Source organism: Lepidochelys kempii, chromosome 5 (assembly GCF_965140265.1).
Source record: "Lepidochelys kempii isolate rLepKem1 chromosome 5, rLepKem1.hap2, whole genome shotgun sequence".
Lineage (NCBI taxonomy): Eukaryota > Metazoa > Chordata > Testudines > Cheloniidae > Lepidochelys > Lepidochelys kempii.
Window position 1 is genome coordinate 36,666,408 of NC_133260.1, and position 25,221 is coordinate 36,691,628.

Below are 25,221 nucleotides of genomic sequence, written 5' to 3' on the forward strand. Positions count from 1 at the left end.
TACATTTTTTTTCACTTTCTAATTTTCTCTGGTTTTTATTCTTTTACATAATAACTTTATCAAATAATATAAAAATGATCAGTTTTGGCAGCACGTACTTTTTCATAATAAGTTTTAAAAACTTGTAACTTGGCAGGATTTAGAAGATGTTTTAAAATCAGCCTATGCAGTGATGAGTTGCCAAAATCTTAACAACCGGTTCCCTCCTCATCCCATGAGGGGGTCGTGCCCCGACCCCTGGGAATCCTGCCCCATCCAATCCCCCATGTTCCTTGATGCCCCCCGCCCCCCCGGGACCACTGCCCCATCTACCCTGTCCCCTGGCCGCCCTCAGAACCAGGAAGGAGGGTCTCATGGGCCACAGTACTGGGTGCCCAGCCCGCCCCACCCCTAAGAGCCAGAGGAACCTGCTGGGGGGTGAGGTGGGGAGTCCCAGCAGTGCTTACCTGGGGCGGCTCCCAGGAAGCTTCTGGCAGGTCCCTCTGGCTGCTGGGAGGGAACAGGGGGAGTGACCATTCCCCCCACTGATCACATCAAAAGTGGTGCCTTAGGCACCGACTCCGTGGGTGCTCCAGGGCTGGAGCCCCCAAGGGGAAAATTTGGTGGCTGCCCCCACCGGCAACTCCCCACCCGGCCCCAGCTCATCTCTGCTCTGCCCCCTCCCCTGAAGGCCCACCCCCTGCGGCTTCCCGCGAATCAGCTGTTCGCACGGGAAGCTGGGGAGGGCTGAGAAGCAGGTGGTGGCTTCGTGTTCAGACCCAGGGAGGCAGAGGCGAGCTGGGGCGGGGAGCGGTTCCCCTGCGCGTCTCCCGGGTTATCTGCTGCGGCGCGGAAGGCCCTCCTCACAACCCCCCTGCCCCAGCTATCTCTGCTCCATCTCCTTGAGCCTCAGCGCGAAGCCGCCGCCTACTTCTCAGCCCTCCCCGGCTTCCCGCGTGAACAGCTGATTCGCGGGAAGCCAGGGGGGCAGAGAAGCAGAGCAGGGCGGCGCGTTCAGGGACGGAGGTGGAGTGGAGGTGAGCTGGGGCTTAAGGCACCATTTTTGGCACGGGCTTCTAAATTTAAAAACCGGTTCCAGCGAACTAGTGCGAACTGGCTCCAGCTCACCACTGAGCCTATGTCAAGGTTCCTTCCCCACTCTGAACTCTCAGGTACAGATGTGGGGACCTGCATGAAAGACCCCCTAAGCTTATTCTTACCAGCTTAGGTTAAAAACTTCCCCAAGGTACAAACTTTGCTTTGTCCTTGAACAGTATGCTGCCACCACCAAGCGTTTTAAACAAAGAACATGGAAAGAGACCATTTGGAGACGTCTCCCCCCCCAAAATATCCCCCCAAGCCCTACACCCCCTTTCCTGGGGAAGGCTTGATAAGAATCCTCACCAATTGGTACAGGTGAACACAGACCCAAACCCTTGAATCTTAAGAACAATGAAAAAATCAATCAGGTTCTTAAAAGAAGACTTTTTATTAAAGAAAAGGTAAAAGAATCACCTTTGTAAAATCAGGATGGTAAATACCTTACAGGGTAATCAGATTCAGAACAAAGAGAATCCCTCTAGGCAAAACCTTAAGTTACAAAAAGACTCAAAAACAGGAATATACATTCCATCCAGCACAGCTTATTTTACCTGCCATTAAACAAAAGGAAATCTGACATATTTCTAGCTAGATTACTTACTAACTTAACAGGAGTTGGAAGGCTGCATTCCTGATCTGTCCCCGGCAAAAGCATCACACAAACAGACCAACCCTTTGTTCCCCTCCCTCCAGATTTGAAAGTATCTTGTCCGCTCATTGGTCATTTTGGGTCAGGTGCCAGCTAGGTTACATTAGCTTCTTAATCCTTTACAGGTGAAAGGGTTTTGCCTCTGGTCAGGAGGGATTTTACAGCACTGTACACAGAAAGGTGGTTACCCTTCCCTTTATATTTATGACAGGCTATTATATAGGAACTTATAACAATTTTAAGCTATTAAAAGGAACTGCAAATAATGAACATAAAATCAAACTCAAATGATAAAAATACTTGCCAATATCTATTTTAATGACAATTACACATAATTTTCTGTTTAATTTTTCATTTTATTAATTGCAGAATCATTTTACCTTTCCTTAAATCATACTTTCATCTCCACAGCTTTATATTGAAATAATTTTACCTGAAAATGTGATTTCAAATTGTCAGGAAGTTTAACCAGATATTTTACAGTTGCCAAAGTTACCAATAGCTCTAAAATAGATACAAGTAAAATTATTTCAAATTAATTGAACACATTTTCCTATATAGATATAAACTGTAACTATTTTAATCTAATTTATAGAAACCTAATGAAACCTCTCAATGCTGTTTTAAATTTAAATCACAAGAATTAAGATATTGTTTTCCTAATCTCAAAATCCAGTTGGTGAAGGTTTCTCACCCTATTGCCCTTAATAGCTCTGCTTAAATTTCCTATCAACTCCTGCTATCTTTTGTTAGAATCAGGGTACGTCTATACTACCCGACGGATCGGCAGGCAGCCATCAATGCGGCGGGGGGGAGGGTGTCGATTTATCGTGTCTAGTCTAGACGCGATAAATCAACCCCCGAGCTCTCTCCCATTGACTCCTGTACTCTAGCGCCATGAGAGATGCAGGCAGAGTTGACGGGGAGCGGCAGCTGTCGACTCACCATAATGAAGACACCGTGATGAGTAGGTCTAAGTACGTCAACTTCAGCTACGTTGTTCAAGTAGCTGAAGTTGTGTAACTTAGATCGAACCCCCCTACCCCCACCTCCAGTGTAGATCAGGCCTTAGTATGGTCCTGAAGCAGCTGGTCTGCTTCCATGGGATCCCAAGATGTAGGCCTCAATCCTGCAAACACTTACATACATGCTTAACTTTAATAATAAAATGCAACTAACTCATGTGGCTATACTTAAGCACATGCATAAGCGTTTGCAAGCTCAGTTCCTGAATTGCCTTTAATTCCCCCTTAGCTGGAAGAAAATATAGGTTTGATCATAACCTTTAAGAAAAGGTTTAGGACTCATTCATCTGTAGATCTCCGCTTCAGGATGCCATGAATTTATTTGTGTAGCTACCTCCTTAATCCATGTTTTTACAAGTGATGACCAATTTTGGCACCATTACGCTAAACACTGGGAATGCCCCATTTTTGACTACAAATCACTAATATTTTTTGGCAAGCGGGATATATAACAAAGAAAGAATGTTGCTGATTTTGTATTTAACTGGAAGTATTTGAAGGAAGTACTTCTTCACATAATCTACAGTCAGCGCATGGAGCTCGTTGACAGGGGATGTTGTGAAGGCTAAAACTATAATTGGGTTCAAAAAAGAATTACATAAGTTAATGGAGGATAGGTTCATCAATGATTATTAGTCAAGCTGGTCAGGGATGCAACCGTATGCTCTGACTGGGAGAAGCTGGGACTGGATGACAGCGGAAGGATCACTTGCTTATTGCCCTGTTCTGTTGATTCCATCTGAGGCATTTGGCTCTGGCCACTGTGGGAAGGAAGATGGGATACTGGGAGAGGTGGACCATTGGTCTGATTCAGTATGGCAATTCTTATGACGGTATCTGAGTTCTAAGACAGGTGTATGATTTTGTTTTAGGGGCATTGGAGATGTTAGGGTATGTCATGAATGAATCCATGGAGTCTGCATGGTGCACAAAGCTGTGATTAGAAAAGGAGTACTTGGGGCACAAGTACTCCTTTTCTTTTTGCGAATACAGACTAACACGGCTGCTACTCTGAAAGCTGTGATTGTGTGTGATTGAGAAGTGTGCTGTGAAGTAATAGAAAATATGTTGTGCCCTAATGAGGATTGCTTCCTTCACTTTCTGTCTTATTCAGAGCAAGATCCTTACTGAAGAAAAGCAACAAGAAGAAAAATAGATGGAAACAAAATTTAAAAGGTTTTGAACACCTCTGGAATGGAGGTTGTTTGTAACTCTGAAATGTTTGTAACAAAACGTTGTTTTCAAAATTTACCATTGACTTAATAATACTGCTTTGAAACTTTACTGTGCAGAATAAAAAAGTTGCTTTCCCTTTATGTCTTAGCAGTTTATGTTTAACACAGTACTGTACTGTATTTGCTGTATTGGCTCCATTCCTCCATGAATCAATACACATTTGAATAAACTATCCCATCAGTAGAGGCATAAATAATGTTCCACACACAGTAAATGTTAAGCTGTTTTTGAAAGCCTTCAAATGAGCTCACAGTCCAATTTTCACTTGCAGTGTTTAGTAACTAGCAAGGTCTCTGTAAACATTACAAAACTACTCTACAATGGGCAGTCTCTGCTTAAGGGCCACATTCTTCCCTCCACTAATGCAAGCTAAGTAGAATACAGACAATCAGAATCCACTGGGAGCGGGCTGAGAAGGGAGAAATGCCAGTTCCATGTCATGCTCTCCACCTCCCTGGAGCTACATGGAAGCTCCTCTATTCTCCATGCATGGGTATTTGGAGCCAGAGCAGGGAGGAACGGAGCCAGGGATCAGCTGCTTGCCATAGCAATGCTCCCTTGCAAAACTCAGTGGGAATTCTGAGTGTGCAAGGAATTCAGGATTGTATCTTTAATTACTGTCATACATCTCCCATGACTATTATATACTGGATGACCAATTGACAGATTGCACTCCCTTACACCCATAGGGGCAGCTGCATAGCTGGGGAGGATTTGCCCAGGGAAAAAGTCTTTCATACTACTGTTCTGCCAAAGAAGAGTAGCTTTAAATACTGGTGGGAATACCACAGAGGAAACAGTGGTGGTGACTGTTTGAGTTACTCAGTCAAAATATCTCATCCAGTCTGGTTCCACACTCTCTCTGAGGCTGTCACTTTTGATTGTTTTTGAGGCTAGTGGTTTCCAATAACTAGGCTCTGCTGGCTTGTGATGATGGCAGAACCCAGATCACGACTCCCAACTCCAAATGTTCACAACTCATGAGTCAAGCACACGCCCTAGCCCCCTCCTTCTATGAGATTTGTTTAAAATAATCAGATTTTTAATAAAATAACACATTGAGGTCTCTATGTTTGCCCACTAGTTCTATATTATAAAAGCAAAACCCTGTACTGCTAGCTGCAGTCTGTTTCCTCTTTAAGGTTTCAGAGTGGTAGCTGTAAAAAGAAAAGGAGGACTTGTGGCACCTTAGAGACTAACCAATTTATTTGAGCTCAAATAAATTGGTTAGTTTCTAAGGTGCCACAAGTCCTCCTTTTCTTTTTGCGAATACAGACTAACACGGCTGCTCCTCTGAAACCAGTGGTAGCTGTGTTAGTCCGTATCAGCAAAAATAAGGAGGAGTCCTTGTAGCACCTTAGAGACTAATACATTTACTTGGGCATGCGCTTTTGCAGGCTAAAACCTTTCTCTTTAACTCACTCATCGCTAATAGGTCTGTCACCGCATAGGTGCATTGTAACTAAATTCCAGTACCGTGGAGAACTAAAGATTGCTCTCAAATTTCACACAGCGCCTCAATCACAGAGTAACAACGAGCTGTGTTCTCCACAGCCAGCACAATACACAACTCAGCCTCGTACCCGGGCCGCTCCTGCTCAGGGGTCCCCAGGTGTTACAACACCAGAGACAGTGGGGTCACGAGGGATACTATTAATTAGGATTAATACACTCTCCCGGTTGCGCCCCACTGGGGTGAGCCGCGGTCGGGGACGCCTCACTCCCAGACCAGAGACAAGCTACGCGCGCTGGGGATTCCCCCTCAGCTGTTCTCAGAACGTTCGGGATTGTTCCGGGTGACGTCACAGCACGGGGGGCTCCCCGCTGGCTCAGGTGGCGCGGTGGGGGAGGGGCGGAGCAGACGGCGGGGGTTCCTTGAAACTCCTCCACGGCGTGGGCTGGCGCCGCTTGAAACTCCGCCCCTTTCGCCTTGCGGGTGGCTGGCCTGCTGGGGCCCGTCCCGCGGCGTCGGCGGGGCGCGCTGACTCTCGCGAGGTTTGGGCGCAGAGCATTGCGGCTCGGAGCGGCGCCATTTTGGGAGCGAGGCGAGTTGTGTGACTGTGTGTGGAGAAGCGGCAAAAGGAGCTTTCAAATCTGGGACCCTCTGCTCTCTGCCTGCCGCCGCCGGGACCAGCCAGCCGGGTACGGCCCGGGGCAGGCCCGAGGGGCTACGGGAGGCGGGCTCGGAGGCTCCGCTCGCGGCGGGGGCAGGGAGCTCCGTGGAGGGGAATCCCCGTTGTGGAGGGGGCTAGTGGCCTCCCTGCGCTGGCGGGCAGGGGGTCCGGGCCCGGCGGCTCCGTGCGGGGAGGGGGAGCTGCGGCTGGGGGGCTGGTATGGAGGAGGGGAGCGGGGCTGTGTTGAGGGGCAGCAGGCGCAGGAAGGATCCCCTCGCTGCCTGGTGGGGGCTCCCGAGTGGGCGCGGGTCCCGCGGGGGCGGGGAGGGGGGCTTCCTAGCACGGGAAGCCCCTCTCCTGCCCCCCCCCCCCTTTGGGCGCCTCATTGCTGGTGGTCCCGCTCCCCATGGCCGGGCAGCCGCGGTGCATGTGGGCTCTGGGTTTGAGCACAGGGCTTTGCCGGGGGTGGGGCTGGCTGAGCCGGCAAGTGCTTGGATCAGGGCGAGGGGCAGCACTAGAACCCGAGTGAGGATTTTAAAGCTCTCCTCGACAGATCCAGCGTGCGAAGCCTCAAGGCGAATCCCTCCGGGAAAGTGACTTCTTGCCGCTGTGCGTGTGTGTCTGCGGCGTGGTGGCGGCAGTAAATGCGCTTCCACCGCTGCCTTAAAAACAAACGCATTCAATTGAAAGCTTTCACGTTGGTGTGTGAGCTAATCCTGACTGCAGCCTGTGCGTTCGTTACTCCTGTTTATTTCTCTTCCTTAGTGGGAGTGCTGGAGGGATTTCCCAGGTAGCTCGTTAATGTCTGGAGGGTGTTTTTTTTTTTTTTTTTTTTTGCCGTTTGGCATTTTTAACCTAGGATCAGCAGCTTCCTTTTTTGGTGTAACACTTTTTTTTAATGAAAATGAGAAGTCTGTAAACCTTCCTGGTTGGTTTTTCTTTGGTGGGGGAGCAAAGGTCTGTTTGTATTAAGGCAAGAAGAAACTTCAGCGTGCGCAGCATGTTTATTGATACTGTATTGTGCTCTGTTCACTAGGAAATGTCTGCTTCTTCCTTGTTCCTCTTCTCTCTCAATCATGTGAGCACTGCATTTTTTTTAAAGATGTCAGATTAGTTTTATAGGCAAATATATAATAGAACTTTCAGAAAGGAAAACTGATTGTGTTTTTTTTTTTCCCCTCCTGTAGGCAGTTTGGATTATAAAGGCTATCCTGGATATTTAGAGCCTTTTGCTTCAGTTTGTTGTGGAGGGGGAGAAAGGTGGACGTTGACCTGCAGCTTTTGCTTCAGTTGAAGAGGGGAAAAAAATAACTGGACATCGACCTGGAATTATGATTTATTCAGTCACGTCCTACTCACAAGGCTTCTGAAACTGTCAGAAAACATCTAAGAAGTAAATTGAAAGCTTGTGAAGTCTTGAATTTCTCTACTCAAAAGTACGAGACACCTCATCTGTGGACGCTTTTGTCCACATGGAATGGATAATTAGTTAAATTTCTTAAGCTCAGCATACTTCTGCTGTTAAAATTAAAGGTGTTTTTTTTCCTTTGAATTAAAAATTTTCAGGCACTGGCTAAGATACGTTTGAGTCATATGCATAACTAGTTTTGTCAACTGGTTTTAGATTGCATTAAGTGTAATCCTTGGTTGCTGTTTAAGCACGGCTGAAGAGTTTCATGGCAGATATTTTTACCTTCATTTTATTTTTTAAATATTCTGACACAGCCTTTTTTACTTTGCAATGAAACCTATTTTCTAAATGAAGAGATTAATAGAACTTTGTTTTTCTTTTTTCCTTTTATATTTTATTTGAGTTTTTTGGTAAAATGTTGCCAACAATCAGTATGGCGGTATCCAGATAGCCATTGTTTGCAGATGCCTCTATGAGCTGAATCTTAGAAATGTTCTTCAGTTCAGATGTGAAATTTGGCTTTTCAGTTTTACTCTTGGTGTCATAAAAGGTATATTTATTTCATCAGGAGCTGATGCTCATTACATTGAGATGTACATGGAATAGTAAAGAGAAGAGGCCACAAAAAGATAGAACAAGCTTCTTAAATCAGACTTGCAAATTTTGGAAATAGATTTGTGAAGGCTGTAAACGAGAAGGATGGGTAGCTGATTTCTGAGAGGGGAACTCTGTCAAATAGCTACTGATGTAGTATCTTCAAGGACTCTGGCTATTATTTCAAGGAAAACAAACTGGAAAATACAAATTACACTGAGCTAACAACTTGTACAGTCTTCTTGGATTTTGTAAGTATTGTACTGTGCATGAATCAATACACATTTGAATAAACTATCCCATCAGTAGAGGCATAAATAATGTTCCACACACAGTAAATGTTAAGCTGTTTTTGAAAGCCTTCAAATGAGCTCACAGTCCAATTTTCACTTGCAGTGTTTAGTAACTAGCAAGGTCTCTGTAAATATTGGAAGCTGTTGCAAGAAGATATAACATTAAGTAGAGAAAATCTTATGTGATTTTGAGGATTTGCGTTAAACCAGTGGTTCTCAAACTTTTATACTGGTGACTCCTTTCGTATAGCAAGCCTCTGAGTGCCATTTCTCTTCTTCCCCTCCCCCCCCAAATGAATTAAAAACACTTTTAAATATATTTAACACCATTATAAATGCTGGAGGCAAAGTGGTGTTTGAGGTGGAGGCTGACCACTTGCGACCCCCCTATGTAATAACGTCGTGAGCTGCGGAGGGGTCCCAACCCCCAGTTTGAGAGCCCCTGCTTTAAACTGTGTGCTGATGTATAAATGTTTAGGTATTCTGTGTTTTTTTTGTTTACGCTGTATGCTGAACATCAAGAAGTTAATACTTTTGACTAAGTTGATTGAGCAGCGTACAGATGGAAAGAATGAAATTCTCAATGCACACACTACCGCCTAGAAACTTTTCATAAGGTTGCTTGAAGTGATAGACGCTTCATATCTTACACTGCAGGAAATCAATTTAGCTACATAGCACAAAATTGTGCATGTTAAGAATTAAGGGTGAAGACAGTAGTTCCTGTCCATGTTCAGGTTTTGATAAAACATCTGTTTAAGCAGGCTGACTTTTTTTAAGTTGCATTCAGAGTAATTTAGTGAAATGTGATGGGTTTTAACCCTCTGTCTAGTTCCTGAAAGCTCCCTTGATTTTTCTGATTCTTCAGATACCAATAGGTTGCTTAATTCACCACTTCACATTTTTATTGTTAAATTTCACATCTTTACTGTTAAATTTATTATTGTTCCTCTTTTTCACCGGAAACATGGGGAGCTTAATTACAAGAAACAGCTTGCCTATTAATTGTAAAAACATTTACTGCAATATTTTAAATTAATTTCTCTGCAGGTTTGCTTTCAACAAATCCACTACTGCCTCAAGAAAAATTTAAGATGGACAAAACAACCTAGTTCAAAAGTCAGTGGTAACTTTATTCAGCTTTAATCTTGTTTTTCATACATAAAGATCATGTTGACCTAGGTTTAAATAATTAAAGCACTATTTGTAATCTGGCACCTTTACTGAAGTGGCCATATTTTCATAATTTTCTCTTTAAGCTCTTCAAAATTTATTTGCTAATACCAATTTTGAGTCTTCTCCAGGGCTCTAAAATGGGATCTGGGGCAGTGTCTTGAAGGGAAACCTCACATACAAGCAATTGTAAAGGAATGTGAAGCTGTGCCTTGATGACTTTATTGGAATTGCTTTTTCTATATGCTGATATTTTGACCAGGAAGATCTTGTTTTAAATAGGCCTACTTCATAGGATCTGTATTCAGGTTCCTGTGTGATCAGAATTACCCACTTCCACCTCCCTCCTGAGTGTTGGAGGAGCTTTATACTAAATACAGCACTTCAGAATAAAACTCCTCACTATCTTATTTGGCTTCTGCTGAATCAAAATCTATTATGTACACCATCATTAAAGGGTTACCCTGATCTAGTTATGGTTCTGGGATAGTTTCAGGAGTTCTACCTACTCCCAAATCCCATGGCCAAGTTTTGTGGGGTTTTTTACTCTAATTCTCCTATTGTTTTTTCCTCAAAGTGTTTCTTTCCTCCTTTGCTTAACCCATGCAATCATGAGAAAATGATTAAAGGTCTGATCCTGTAATAAGCTCTGCATGGACGGATCCCTCTGCCTGTGAGGAACCCCATTGAATTTAATTGGGCTCTACACTGACTCATGGATCTCTTTATAATGGAGTTAATTGAATGACTGGGGGCTAATTGATTATACAGGATAAATTGTGAGATTGTCTATACACAAAGTATTGTAAATTTATAAAGTAAGCAAACTAAAAAATGGAGAAATACCTTTTTTTAAATCTTTCAATTATAATATGTTATTGCTTCAAGTAGGTTTAAAAAAAAAATTCAGCCATAAGTGATTTTTCTTAAAGTTGATGGTGTTTCCTTAAATTACCTATCTATAGGTTCCATACTACTGCCCATCAATGTAGTATCTACGTGTCTTCCATTTAAAACTCATAGTAATAGGAAAGACCCTAATGCTATTCAAGCTGCTGATTTTCAGTTTTACTATAACTTGTTCTTGATCCAGTTTTCTCATTGAAATCAAGCCCTTTCCCACCCTGGGACATTCATTCTGTGGAGTGATTTTTTTCCCTTTCTCTGGATGGTTCTACCCTAGTTCTCTGTCTGGTATATAGAAGGGTGCCCTTCACTCTTGATACATTGACTCCATTCTTTACACTTTCCTAGTTGCTGGTAGCAGGAGAGTTTTTCTTTTCACTACTATCCCCTAACTTAGGATCCTAGGATGATCTCACTTGAGAGCTAAGTATCCTGCTTTGCATGCATATGTATTGGACATAGTTTGAAGCTCTCCTGTAGTTGTTACTGTATCTCTTGATGGGACATTGCACCTTGACCAAAATTCATACAGTAGTTAGGGCCTCCTAAGGAAAAAATTGCCACCATGCTGGTCCATTACAGTGCCGCCTCTTTATTGATATTTTTAAAATTTTGATAGCACTTACTAGGCTGCAGCACTTTGCAGACAGATATGAAGATGAGGTCCCTGCTCTGAAGAATTTATGCTATAACACTTGGTTTAAACACATTTATTGTACTGGTATAACTGTCAGGGCTGTAGGTTTTTTATCAGTATAGCTATCCTGGCACAACCCCTAGGGCAGTGGTTCTCAAATTTTTTGTTTTGTTTTTCACGGACCACTTGAAAATTGCTGAGGGTCTTGGCGGACCACTTAATGATCTTTCCAAATGTTGTTTGTACCATTAGCTAACTGTTGTAAAGCGCTTTGGATAAAAGCGCAAAATACGAAACAAACTTAATAATTAATATTTTTTCTACAAATAAAAGCACACAACTCATATTTTAATATCCATAGTCTTAACTTTCTAATGTGATGGATGTGCCCTCTCTCCTCTCCTTTTCCCAGCCCCAGCTTGAGGGCTGCTGCGGCAGGGGTCTCCCTCTCCCAAACCGCAGCAGCCCCTGAGCTGGAGCGGGGGGGGATGGAGGGGTGGGAAGTGTCCTCTCCCCTGCCACAGCGGCCACAGAGCTGAGACTGGGAAGGAGGGCCATCTCTCCCCAGCAGCTGCAGCCCTGGATCTGGGGAAGGTTGCCTCTTTCTCTGGCTGCCGCAGCTCTGCACATCCCAAATTCCCCCCAGTCCCACTTCTCACCCTACTGCCCCCTCCCATCTACCCCCCTATTCCTCCCAAGGCCACCACTTCACCTTACATGTGCGTCTTCTCCAGGGTCCAGGCACCTAATTAGTGGAGTCACGCCTGCACAGCTCCACTAATTAGGTAGGTGGCCATTCATTCTCTCGTTTGCAGCCACCCAGGCGCGCACCTTAGAGGGAACTATTCACACACCACACTTTGAGAACCTCTGCCCTAGGGCATGCAGTCATATTGCTATAAAGAAGTCTTATACTGGTACAGCTCGTTTCCCTTGCAGTACACAAATCTATACATATATAAGCTTTTATCGTTAGACAAGGCCTAAAGAGTTAACGTACATACAGATTGATAGGATGCAGTGAATGTGATGATATGAGGAGGTTGAACAGATGTCCTGCTTTGCGATTTGTTTGGATTTTTATCCACTTTAAGATTTGCACCTCTATCTGTCACTGTGATGAGTTTCTTCCATGTAAAATAAATTTGAATAGAACACATGGGCAATACATAAATTCCTCATGGACTTCTGGAGTTTCCTATTCTTAATCTTGTTTTGTGTTTAATTTTGAGTAAACTGAGTTAATGTTCTTCTGTGGGGAGGATTAGTTGTGATAGGCCTCTTTGTACGGAGCGCTAGTTTTGTAAGATGGTGCATACTGTGTGTGGTTAAAAAAACAAAACAAAAAAACCTAAAAAAACTAGTTTATAGTAGTGCTTTGCCGTTAGACTGTCTTGACAGTGATTGTGACATCAGTCATTGACTGTCCTACAGTGAGGTGCCTGAATTGGTATGGTGCTACAGGCCCTTTGTTTCCTTTTCATAATACACATGGACAGCTCCACAGTTGGCTGCCTTCCCGTACTGAGGAGGTTATATGCAGGCAGGGTGCTGCATTCATGGCCGTTCTCTACTGCCTTCAGTATCCAATATATACTCAACTCCTTCTTCAGTCACGTTATATTGTCACTGTACATATATATAATGGCTCCTATTTGTTTAACACAGCCTAGATGAATCTTGAAAACTAGACAGTCAGCACCTGAAGCATTTAGTGCAATAATAAGCACTTTGACCCTCCTGCATAGGGAAGTAGATCAGGATTTAATTACCTTCTACCTGCAAGGTGCTGCCGGTGCAAAACTAACTAGTTTCTCTCAATTTCTCTTTTTGGAGTCCTTTTGTATGTGTAAAATGCTGCAGCAAAATAAAGGATTAAACAGCAAAAAGCAAGAAAACGGGATGGGGAGGGGAGAAATGAGGAAAGATGTGTGGCTGGATGGATGGAATTCCATAGGATACAGAAAAGGTAGTGAAATATGGTAGTAATAGTCTTAACACTAGTGCTCGACTAACTTTGTAGCAGTGACAGATTCTTCAACCCTTTATCTGGTTCTTTTTTTTGAACCCTATACAATTCGTGGAGGATAGGTCTATCAATGGCTATTAGTCAGGGGTGGTGTCCCTAGCCTCTGTTTGCCAAAAGCTGGGAATGAGCGATGGGGAAAGGCTCACTTGATTATCTGTTCTGTTCGTTTCCTCTGGGACACTTGGCATTGGCCACTGTTGGAAGACAGGATATCGGACTAGATGGACCTTTGCTCTGACCCAGTATGGCTGTTATTATGTAGGGAAGCAGGACTCTTCTGTTGAGTCATCCTGATGTCAGGTTCTTAAGCTCTGTAGAAATGCAGAAGTATTTTTGCTAAATGACAATGAAGTTTGGTGAGGTATATCCAGTTAGCTACAATGTAAAGCGTTGTCGGTACTAGAGAAATGCATTGGTTTAACTAAATAGATTTTAAAAACAATTGGCTTAGTTCAGCTGGTGCACTTCTGTGGTATGTACATGGTTTGATTATAAGAGGGGTGAAAGTGCTTCTCTCAGGTAAATGGTATAAGGGACAGGGATGGAGTTGTCTTTCCTCCTTCCCCCCCCCCCCCCAAAACAAACAAACAAACAAACCCCAACCTCCTAGGAGCTGCCAGTTTTGATAGAGCTTAAACTGATTTTATAGTTATGTATAAACTTGCCAAATCCCAGGAAGTGAGTAAGTTTAGAATATGTACAATGTCTGTGTGCACACTCGGAGCAGAGGGGGAATTCCACCTGCATATGCATTTCCATTGTTGGTTATGAGAGACACCAGCATTTACATGTCTGTTATCAAAGCATACTTGGAGAGCCCAGCCATATTACTATTTAAAAAACCCCCAAGCGTGTCAAAGTGTGTGACAGATAACTTAGCAGTTCTTCCTCCATTTTTTTAACTACTTGTTCTTTCCCAATAAACTCAGACTCATAGATATTTAGGCCAGAAGGGACCATTATGATCATCTAGTCTGACCTCCTGCACAATGCAGGCCACAGAATTTCACCCACCACTCCTAAAAAAGACCTCACACCTATATCTGTGCTATTGAAGTCCTCAAATTGTAGTTTGAAGACCTCAAGGAGCAGAGAATCCTCCAGCAAGTGACCCGTGCCCCGTGCTACAGAGGAAGGCAAAAAACCTCCAGGGCCTTCCAATCTGCCCTGGAGGAAAATTCCTTCCCGACCCCAAATATGGCGATCAGCTAAACCCTGAGCATATGGGCAAGATTCATCAGCCAGATACTACAGAAAATTCTTTCCCGGGTAACTTGGATCTTACCCCATCTAAAAACCCATCACAGGCCATTGGGCCTATTTACCATGAATATTTAATTACCAAAACCATGTTATCCCATCATACCATCTCCTCCATAAACTTATCGAGTTTAATCTTAAAGCAAGATAGATCTTTTGCCCCCACTACTTCCCTCGGAAGGCTATTCCAAAACTTCACTCCTCTGATGGTTAGAAACCTTCGTCTAATTTCTAATCTAAATTTCCTAGTGGCCAGTTTATATCCATTTGTTCTTGTGTCCACATTGGTACTGAGTTTAAATAATTCCTCTCCCTCTCTGGTATTTATCCCTCTGATATATTTATAGAGAGCAATCATATCTCCCCTCAACCTTCTTTTAGTTAGGCTAAACAAGCCAAGCTCCCTGAGTCTCCTTTCATAAGACAAGTTTTCCATTCCTCGGATCATCCTAGTAGCCCTTCTCTGTACCTGTTCCAGTTTGAATTCATCCAAATTTGAATTCATTCAAAACTCCTAATGTTTTCTCTTGCTGTTGGTCCTCAGGTGACATTTGTCCTCATGGCTTTCTAAAGGTGACTTGAAAAGGGAGGGAGAGAAAATGAGTTTGTACCCTTCGTTGCTTCTCTGTTTATAGAGGAAAAACTGAGAGGTTTTTTCCCTTCAAAACCAAAATTCTGCTTGTTTTTTTACATTAGAAAATGAGGTCTTGTCAATTATGGAAGACTTCATGGCAACTGGTCAGAATAGAGAAACTTCCATCACAATTGGAGATGAACTAAATGCTGTGCAATTGAGAGGGGATGGGAATTTTTTTGTCAATGTTAAAAGCTTTAAAGCTTTTGACATCTGAAGTCATTGGAGGAAAGAAATTTGTTTCAAGATTCCACCTATTTACCTTCAGTTAAGGTGTGAAATCTCACAGTAAAGAATTCTTCCAGCAAAACTAAGGAAAATCAAACTTGAATGCATAATATTGTGTGGCAACACTTCCAACCCCCCTATACTTTCAGAGGTCCTTTCTACATGAAAAGAAAATAAAAAGGCACAAACCCAGCTTAAACAATCCCTTTCTTGTCACCTTTACATTTGGAGGAAGATAGGAATTGGTATAAGCAACTATGTGGGGCGTGGCCATCTTTAAAAAAATAAAAATCAGGTTGATTTGGACCAAAACCTTAGTTTCGGTAAATCCCTGTTTTTACAAAATCTTCAGATTTGAGTTTGATTCTGAATTTAATTACTCTGAGTTTAAAATTTTTAGCAAAAATAATATTTTGGAAATCTAAATACTCCCTGCTGTATTTTACAAAGTGAAACTAACTAGTCTGTTTTAATTGTTGAAACTTAAAATGACTTCAGTTGAAATAATACAAGGTGAAGACACAGAAAAGGACATTTTTTATTAGAAATGTTTAACTTGGTAAAAATAGAATTTGTCTTATTGTGGAGACTCTCTGCCAATGACTAGAGCTGACTAGAGGATGAAAATTCCGTTTTGCAAAAACTTGCATTCCACGTTTGAATGAAAACCAAACATTTCAAATGTTATCACAACTGGAATTGTCAAGTCTGTTTTCTGATCAAAACCTGAGCTTTTTGATTTGGGAAACAGAGCGTATATCTATAGCTGGTGCGGGCACTGGCCTGAGATCTGGGAGACCAGGTTCAGGTCCCCACTCTACTTGATTCAGAGCAAAGTCTTTCATCTTATCAAGTTAAAGCAGGGACCTGAACCTGGGTCTCCTGTATCCCAAGCCAATACTGCTGTTCTATAGAGTGTGAGGAAAGTCAGTCTCTTTCAGTCTCTGATGTAAACTTTGAACCAAATGTGTCTTCTCAAAGCTGAATCATTTTGAGGAAAGAGCATATTTTTGTGACATTTTATTTCAGCAAAAATGTTTCACACAGCCCTAGTAGCTATTCCAAAGTTAGGTTTGCTTTCTGAAGTGGGCCTAATGTGACACAAATCCCTGCTTTTCTTTGAAAGTAGGTAGCCTTTTGGTGTGAACATCACATTTTTAAACCCTTTGAAATTTTTACGCAGTTTGGTTTCTTTTCATAACTTAATAGGAAGGGTTTGAAATATGGCTCTCTGAAAATTTTCCTTGCAGTTCATTTATTCAATCGATAAAAGATCATGTATCTACACAAAATTAGAGGAGAGGTATATTCTAGAAGATAAGGAGTACTTGCACCTTAGAGACTAACCAATTTATTTGAGCATAAGCTTTCGTGAGCTACAGCTCACTTCATCGGTGCCACAAGTACTCCTTTTCTTTTTGCGAATACAGACTAACACAGCTGTTACTCTGAAACGTGTCATTCTAGAAGATAGATTTGGTGCCACATGTAGATTTTTTTTAAATGGATTTTTGCTCACTTTTGTCAGTTTATTTGTGATGAGAAAATATTTATGTACAAACAGTTAATGATAAGCTGCAAAAATTTTACTGGGTGCCCTATGGTTGTGTAACAGGAGGTTTTTAAGTGCAGCTGTTGACATGTAGGCCTAGTCTACACTTAAATGTTAGGTTGCTATAGCCATGATGGTCAGGAGTGTGAAAAAAGGCATCACGCGAGCTGATTTTCAGTGGCACTCACACTGCCTGGATCCTGGCCACTGGTTCAGGAGGCTCTGCATTTTCATTTAATTTTAAATGAAGCTTCTTAAACATTTTTAAAAACCTTATTTACTTTACATACATCAATAGTTTAGTTATAAATTGAAGACTTATAGAGAGACCTTCTAAAAATGTTAAAATGTATTACTGGCACGCGAAACCTTAAATTAGAGTGAATAAATGAAGACTCGGCACATCACTTCTGAAAGGTTGCTGACCCCTGATCTACATTATGGCACTGTAATGCTGGTAATGTAGACATAGCAATAATGGTTAATGTATAGCAGCTGTTGGTGCAGAAAGTCTTCATTAGGAGTTGGACTTACATCTACCATTTATCTCATCTTCATGCATTACCAAACCCTCACTTAAACATTAAAAAAAAAAATCCAAGGAATTTAATATACAAAATCCTTTGTGAAACGGGTAGTGATGCCCTGTACCATGTGCCTGACTCAAATCCACAAAGGCAAAAAAATGAAGTTAAGTTGCTGAACAGTACATAACCTCTTTTCTTTTACCTTCAGGCACCCACCTTAGCATTTTTACCACTACTACTGCATGCCACAGACAATGCAATGCAAGCTTAGCTCTGATCCCCAAAGGTTCTCCAACCTTCCTTCTCTCCCCTTTCCAAAGCTATTTGATCCCTGCACAACTGTGCCAAACACTCACAGCTGATAGTGTGAGGTGATGGTAGATTGGTAAAGGGGTTTGTGGTGGAGAGGGTAGTCTGAGGGGCAGAGTTAAGGTTTGGGTGCATGGCTGTGGTGTACTGTAGTTATGGTAGTAGTAAGATGTGAGCCTGTGGGTAAATGAGAAGAGGATATATACTACTAAGCTACCTAACTTTTCATTTCCTTTTGTCAGGTATGTTGTGTGTGGAACCCTAACTGCTTCACAATAAAGATGTTTTGTGTGTGCACATCTCCCTTTTTAGTTTATCTGCTTCTTACTAGAGCCTTCATTCTGTACATCAGTACTTTTATATCTGTTCTTAACCATTCTGTAGTGAGCATCCAGAGATTTTAACTCCCTTCTTCTGCTTTAAAGTGTAGCTTCAGAGGGGATTGTCAACTTGAAATTTATTCAATTAAAAAAAGCTAAGTCGTGTTCAATATTACTTTTGCCTAGGCCACCCCTATTGATTTTTGTGGTATTGCAATCATATTTCTCTATTCTAATTTTTTTTCTCTTCTGATGTGAGCCACCCACAAGACAGTGAAATTTAGGCCTGGTCTACACTAAACTTAGGCTGACACAGCTATGTTGCTCCGGGGTGTGAAAAACCCTCACCCCCAAGTGAAATAGTTACGCCAACCGGACCCTGTTGTAGACAGTGCTAGGTGGAGAGAAGAATTCTTCCATTAACCTAGCTACTGTCTCTTGGGGAGGTGGATTAACTCTGCCAGTGGGAAAGCAGCTCTTGTCAGTCTAGGTAATGTCTCTACAGTGAAGCGCTACAACTGTAGCCGCTGCAGCATTTCAAGTGTAGCCAAACCCTTAGTTTCCCTTGTAAATTCAATTAATCAGGTTATATGTGAAGTACTGAACTATATTTCCAGTCTTTTGCTTATGAGTGAGTTTGAGTTTCATTTGTTGTAATAGATAAAAAGAAAAAAGCAATTGTTTTAAAATCTTATTTCCATTAAAAATGAACTGCCTAAACTTATGAAGTACGTGTCCCAAATAGGAAGAGATGTAAAGTTAGTCATTAAGCTTTTAGAAACCATCTATTTGGTGGTCCTGTTTCAATCATTCTGGCTGTCCACCTCCCTCTCACTATGTACTGTAACATATTTACAATTTTAACCTAAAAGGTTTACGTTTTTAAAAAGTTGATTTTTGTGTAATCTTGATAGCAATATGTAGTTGTGTATGGTGGCTTTTAAATAGCATTTGTCAGTGATATTTGAGCACTTTATAATTAATGAGTTTAGCCTCAATACCTTTTTGAGCTATGGAAGTATTTCCATTTTGTAGCTAAAGAAACACAGAGGATGACTTGCCTGAGGTGCACTGTGGAAGTCTGTGCCAGAGCTGGCAAGATTTTCTGAATCCCCACCTGATGCCTTAACTAAAAGACCATCATTCCTGTCTTCAGTTAGAAACTGGTTAGGCAAGTTAAACAAGACATGTTCTAAATCTTTGTGGGGATGGCCTCTGTAATCTGTTCTTCCTCTGATCTAAATTAGGCCTGACATGGTTTCCTCACCTCTTCTTTTCTTTGGAGTTCAATTAACTGCTTGTAATATCATACTGGTATGACTTTGTTTTTTAAGATGGTGTTTTTTGTGGCTAAGGAATGGAATGTATAGAGACCTTTTAATTGGAGCACAGCTTCTATGAGGATCTTAGTGCAGTTCACATCTGACTTCCCCTATAGCTTTTACTATAAAGTTTTAAGAAGGACATTGTATTAGTGGGTCAGGTGAAGAAAGGCAACTGAACTTGAAATTGTATAATAAGAGTACTTGAAGCATCTGCTTCTATTCGTGTTAAGTTTTCCAGTGATCTCTACTTTATTTGCCTTATGTAAGCATGCTACTCAGACCTGAAATTATTCAGCCTTTAAAATTGAAACACCTGAATTCTCAGTTGCCAGAGATGAAGCCTCAAGTTAATGCAAATTAGTTGCAGGGTATATCTTTTGATATTTTGAAGGAAAGTGAGTTGGCCTTTGAAAAGAGACCCTGGCACTTGAGCTTTACAACTAATAGGCCAACATTTGTAATATTTTAAGGGCAGAATTTCAGTCTTGAAATAGGATCAGGGAGTTGTTACTTCTGTATGTGCTATTGGTGAGACTGTTCCTAGAATATTGTGTCCAGTTTCAATGTCAGCACTTTTAAAAGGATGTTGAAATATTGAAGAGGGTTCAAGAAAAAGCTACAATAATTCAAGTTTTGGAAAACAAACTTTAGTCATTGAGAGACCTGAGGAGCTCAATATGAAGAGGCTGAGACACCTTGATCACAGAACCTACAAAGGAATAAGGGATTTGATACTGGGGGTGTCTGTAACCTAATAATAAAATGCATAACAAGATTCAGTGTCTGGAAATTGAAACTAGAAAAAGTCAAATAAGGGGCACACTTGAACAGTGTGAGGGTAATTAATGGTGTTGGCAAAATAACGGATTAGTTTGGGTGCAGTTTTGTCATTGCTTGATAATGTCTTTAAATCCACGTAGAATGCCTTTCTAAAAGGTATTACTCTAGTTCAGCCACAAGTTATTGTGCTCAATGCAGGAGTCACTGCATGAAGTTCTATGATGTGTGTGTTTTATAGGAGATCAGATTAGATGATCCCTTCTGGCATTAAAATCTGAGCCTTGCTTTTTGTTACTTTACTTCACTCTAAGGTTAAGAGGTGTTTGATTTAATTTTGTAATCATTTTTACATACACTGTTGGAACCAGGCCTTGGAAAACCTTGGTCACCCAGAGCAAATAGCAGTCTGTATTATGAAGATTTTGTTGAGTTGGGCAGATGAATCACTGTCCCTTTTTCTGGCGAGGGGGTGGAGGGGAGTACAAAGTGCCCAACCGCTGCTTCCCCTTTAATGGAGGGAGCAAGTGAGCAGATCAGTCTCTGGAGCCAGTTCTTTTTGAGGATGGGAAGACCCTGGAAGGAGCAGAGCAACACTGACACTACATTTGTCACCAAATGGAAGGGGAAGGCAGGAAGAAGTGTGGCTCCAGGGTAACTTTTCTCTCTTCCCAGAACGGGACTGATGGGTTGGGGACTGGCAAAGAGCAGAATTATCTCTGGTCTGCTGCATTTCTAAGAGGAAGGATGTAGGTGAGGAGGAGTGCAGGAGGCAGAGGGGCCTGTGGCATGCCCAGGAGAGCAATGAGAATAGAGGTTGCAAGGCTCTCCTGCTGTTAAGAGATGATGGTGATGGACAGAACTGAGTTTTAGGTATGGAACTGGTGAGTGAAGATGTGCTGATAAAAATTAAATACATATAGCCTTTGGAGAGTGGTGGCGGGGTAGTGATCACTCTGTTTGGTAGGCTTAGTCCTAGAGTAGATTGTTAGGTCAGTCTTTCAGGCTATTTAAACATGCATTGACATGCTTAAAGAGCCACGCAAACGACTTTAAACTTAAAAGCATTTCAGCCAATTGTGTGATGAATGTTTAGACAATCTTTTTTCCAAGAAGGTTGAATTTATTTACATTTGCTTTCTGTGTTGTATCTTGATCTTTTAACAGCCTGAGAAAATTGCTAAAGGTCTAAAAATGAGGTGGTTTAAGTCTTAATATTCTGAATTATAAAGACACTTGCAGTTATTCATTATTGGTATAATCTGACATTTTCATTAAGGCTCTGTCAAAGCATCTAATATTAGTCTTCAACAATAATGAGTGTCCTCAAAATCAGCTTTGTTCAGCAAGAGGAAACAATCTTTTTCCTGGCAGATCAGAAGGAAAGGTGTATTTCTAACCAACAAAGAGTGAATCGTATTTCTGGGAGTGGAGGTGTTCATTTTTGTTGGAACTACTTTAGAAACTAGGACTCCAAAAATTTTCATTCTGTTAGCTTATTCCTCTTTCTTTTGGAATATACTGAGTATCTCTAGGCCCATGTCCATTAGACCAAGTTGCTTATGTTTTGTTGTGCTGGTGAGTTTTAACTGGCAGAAGATTGATTTACTCGGTCCCCAGTTGACATTTAGTGCCAATCTTCAGTTCTAAAGCTGCCATTCTTACTGATGCTGGAAAGATATCCAAAGTAATGTGGACTGTTTGTATTTACTTACTTCATAGTTGGTATGCCGCTTCAGTGCTTGAATAGACTGTATCACAGCTGGTAGTATAGCTGTGAGAGCAGAGTTAAATTTTGTCTAACATGATTGGAACTATATCGCTGTGGATAAAGAATTTTTTTCCACCTCCATGCAGCCTGCTAACTAAACTGTACTTTAAATGCCTTCAATTCATATGTGTCGTTCATAGCACAGAGTTTTGCAGCTGGCTGACACCGGTTTGCAACTCCTGGGTGAGCCTCCTTCAATTAGCTGGATCGACAGGTAGCAGAGCCAATCTGACACTTTAATGCCCTGTGTTTGGTGTTTGCGTCCTGTCCTCTGCAATTCCTGGTTCCTTTCTCCACCAGCAAAGATGCTCTGGGGTGTTTTTTTTCCCTCAGCAGTGGGGATGGCAGGAGAGAAGCCAGGAGGGTTCCCCCTGTTTTCTGACTCTTGCCATGAGCTAGGGAAACTTGGAGTGCCATCAGAATTTCCCAGGATTTCCTAACACCCTTTGTCAAAAATAAACCTTCCTAAACAGCCATATCTGTATCAAAGCTGCCTCAGACACACCAACCACCTATGTGAAGGGAGATTCAGAGCTTTCTGTGGACCACCTATTGTATAGTTTTTAATTTCTGTGAAACTGCAGGAGGAACTCCATAGTCCACAGCTTGAGACCATAATTCTACCTTATTGCTATCACCTTTGTGAATCTAATGGATGACTTTAGTAGAAACATTCAATTTGGCAGTGAAGAGATGCAGTTTTCTTTAAAATAGGTGGTGGTAAAGCCTCAGACAGGAGTGGATAAAAAAACTTCATATAATGTGATGGTAAAGTGTCAGCGTCACTCCTCCAATAGCTTTCAGAAAATATCCTTTTTGAGTTCAAGGCTTTTCTCATACCCCCCTCTAGAGGCTTCTTTCATAAGTCCCTCTTGAACCAAATAGCACTTGAAATGGATCCTTTTGGAGCCTGCAAATGCTTCTTGCAGTGTTGGCCAAAGTGACTATTTTTTTACAAACCCAAGGGGGTTTTTCTTTCAGGTTTTTCAGGGTCTGGTTGCCCCGGTGACCAGTCCTGCCATATCCTACATCCATATGAGCTGTCATAGATTGTTGTAATCATCACAAGATTCCATAGGAAAAAGTAGGGATAGATTGGGAGATAGTAGGAAAAAAAAGGACATTGCAAGAGGGAAGCGACCTCTTAGAACAGGTATCTTCAAAAGCTTAAGCCAGCAGTAAAAGGAGTTTACTGATCTGTTTCAAGGGCTGGTGACTCCCAGTCCAGTCTTCCAGTCAAAATTCTGTTAGTGTCTTTATGCACCGACCACCTGTTCTGGCATTGCTCTCAAGGATATCATGTCTGCGGACTCATCCTTGGCAACAGTTTGAAGTCACCCATTACTTGGTCAGCCCCATAGGCTTACCCCATCAAGTCATCAGGTCTCTATAGTCCTGAGCATAGCTGCTCAGGCTCTTCATCATTGCCTGTGACCTCACTGTGAACCGTCTTGGGGACTGGCCGAAGAAGTGGCTCTGATTTTGTGGCGTCTGCCATTCCAACAGCTCTAAGTGGCCAGTTCTTAGTGCCTGAGGCAATGAATCCCAAGACTTCAGACTATCCTGGAGTGGACAAAAGAGATTGTGTAGAACATCTACTCTGGAATCCCGGCATTCTCAACAGAAAGGTTGAAAGGTGGCTTTTCAAAGCCTTACCATATAGGATTGTATGGTCTTGACTGCAGGGTTTAATACTTATTGCAATCCTGAAGAAGAGGGCAACAGCGCCTCGTTGGCCACCTCCAAAAAGGAAAGTTACTGGCAGGTGTCCCAGAGAGGCTGAGTTGTCTATAGTGCTACCCTGGTAGTTAGATCCAATTAAGAGATTCAGTAGAGAACAGATTCTTCCACCTTTTAAAAAAAAAAAAAAAATCAGGACTCAATTGAGGGAATTGCCAGGCCTCAAAAAGGAAGGTGCAGCCTCCCTACCAGCTGGGTAACCATTCCTCAGTGACTCAGGAGGAGACAATTCCCCCTCCCCCCCGCCCACTGGGTCCATGGACTTTGCTGCTTACAACCTCAAGAGTCTAAATCAGCTTAAGGAGAACCCTTAAGTGAGTCATAATTGCACTTGCTTTGAAAGCAAAGCAAGCCATTCCCTACTTTCTATTCCTAAAGGCTGAATGAATGATCAGGGGCCTTCTCTAGGTTAGAGAAATCCTGGTATGTTTCCCCAAACCCCAGACCTCTGAAAAAGAGAAAAGGGTCATTCATTACCTGAGATGCACAAATGTTGTTCCATGCTGCTGCCTTTCAGGCACAGTACACACCATGATGCTCAAGCAAACACTTGCCTTCTTTCTCTCTTCACCCCCAAAATTGTACTTTCTCCAGTGTCCCCATTAGAGTAGGTGAAGGGAAGAACTGGGTGGTGTGCATAGAGGAGCCCTGAGGGATGTTCTGTGTTGAGATCTGGGCCTGAATCACTCCTATCTCTGGATCCTGGAGTGGAATGCAGGACAGAGAAATTTTACCTAACCAAAAAAACGTCTCTCCCTTTCCCAACAAAATGAATGAAGGAACAAAAAATGAAAATGATTGAAGACATTGAAACAATAAGGAGATTGATTTTGCTCTGAAACAGTGTCAACCAGAGGTGGCAGTGCTGGAAATAGTTTCATACAAAAATTACGTTAAAATAACATTAAGGTTGCAAAGTATATTCAACTTAGGAAAAGCCAAAATTAAGGTTGTCCATGCACTGTTCCCCTCTTCTCCCTTTTGTGCATAGTCATTAGCAGGGTCTTGCCCAACATCCCAAAGGAAGTCTGTGGCAGAGTTAGTTATAGAACTCTGATCCCATTGGCTCTAGTCCAATACTTTAGACACAAGAGAATGTCCTTTCTCTTAAAATCCTCTGCTTTATTCATTGTTCGTTCTGTGCACTGAATGAGGCAGGGATCCTGTTGAACAAATGGTGTGTGATCATTTACTTAAGCACTGTATCATATTGCCTGCATGCAAAATGTCTGAATTAAGGTTGTGCTGGTAACCTTTATTTTGGCTTGAATGGTTGACTTGGCAAATTCTTTTAATGTAGTTTTTGGTATTTGATTTCCTAGATGGATGGTTTTTGTTTTTTAAGTATACTGGGAAAACAAACTCTCTCATGTTGAACCATATTGTGGCCCTGGATGGGTTATCCACTAAGTTTAAAAAATAGGACTTCCAGCTCCACAGCATACCTTCATCACCTTGAGTAACTGGTGGTGATGGTGGTGGTAGTATACACTGTTGTAGGTAGTTGCCTTATATGTGGATCAGCAACTTGAGTGGGATGCAAAACACAATTGCACAACTGTTTGCTAGACAGCATAGGAATATTTGGAATAAAAAATTCTAGTTCATATTCTTGACTAGAGAATAGTGTG

At 42.0% G+C, this 25,221-nt stretch overlaps 2 protein-coding genes across 4 annotated transcripts in view; both read left to right on the forward strand.

Moving 5' to 3' along the window:
- Positions 1 to 25,221, forward strand: part of LOC140911929 (myb/SANT-like DNA-binding domain-containing protein 7) — a 193,733-nt gene that overhangs the window by 22,711 nt on the left and 145,801 nt on the right. The window lies entirely within an intron of this gene.
- The window catches only part of GPBP1 (GC-rich promoter binding protein 1), a 60,513-nt gene continuing 41,235 nt past the window's right edge, over positions 5,944 to 25,221 (forward strand). The window contains exons 1-3 of one of the 3 annotated variants that reach the window (XM_073343972.1): positions 5,944 to 6,132; positions 7,292 to 7,540; positions 9,453 to 9,521. The gene's annotated coding sequence lies outside the window, so the exon portion shown is untranslated. Of the gene's footprint in view, positions 6,133 to 7,291; positions 7,541 to 8,341; positions 8,361 to 9,452; positions 9,522 to 25,221 lie in introns of those variants that run through there. The other 2 variants (XM_073343973.1, XM_073343975.1) reach the window with 2 other exon arrangements.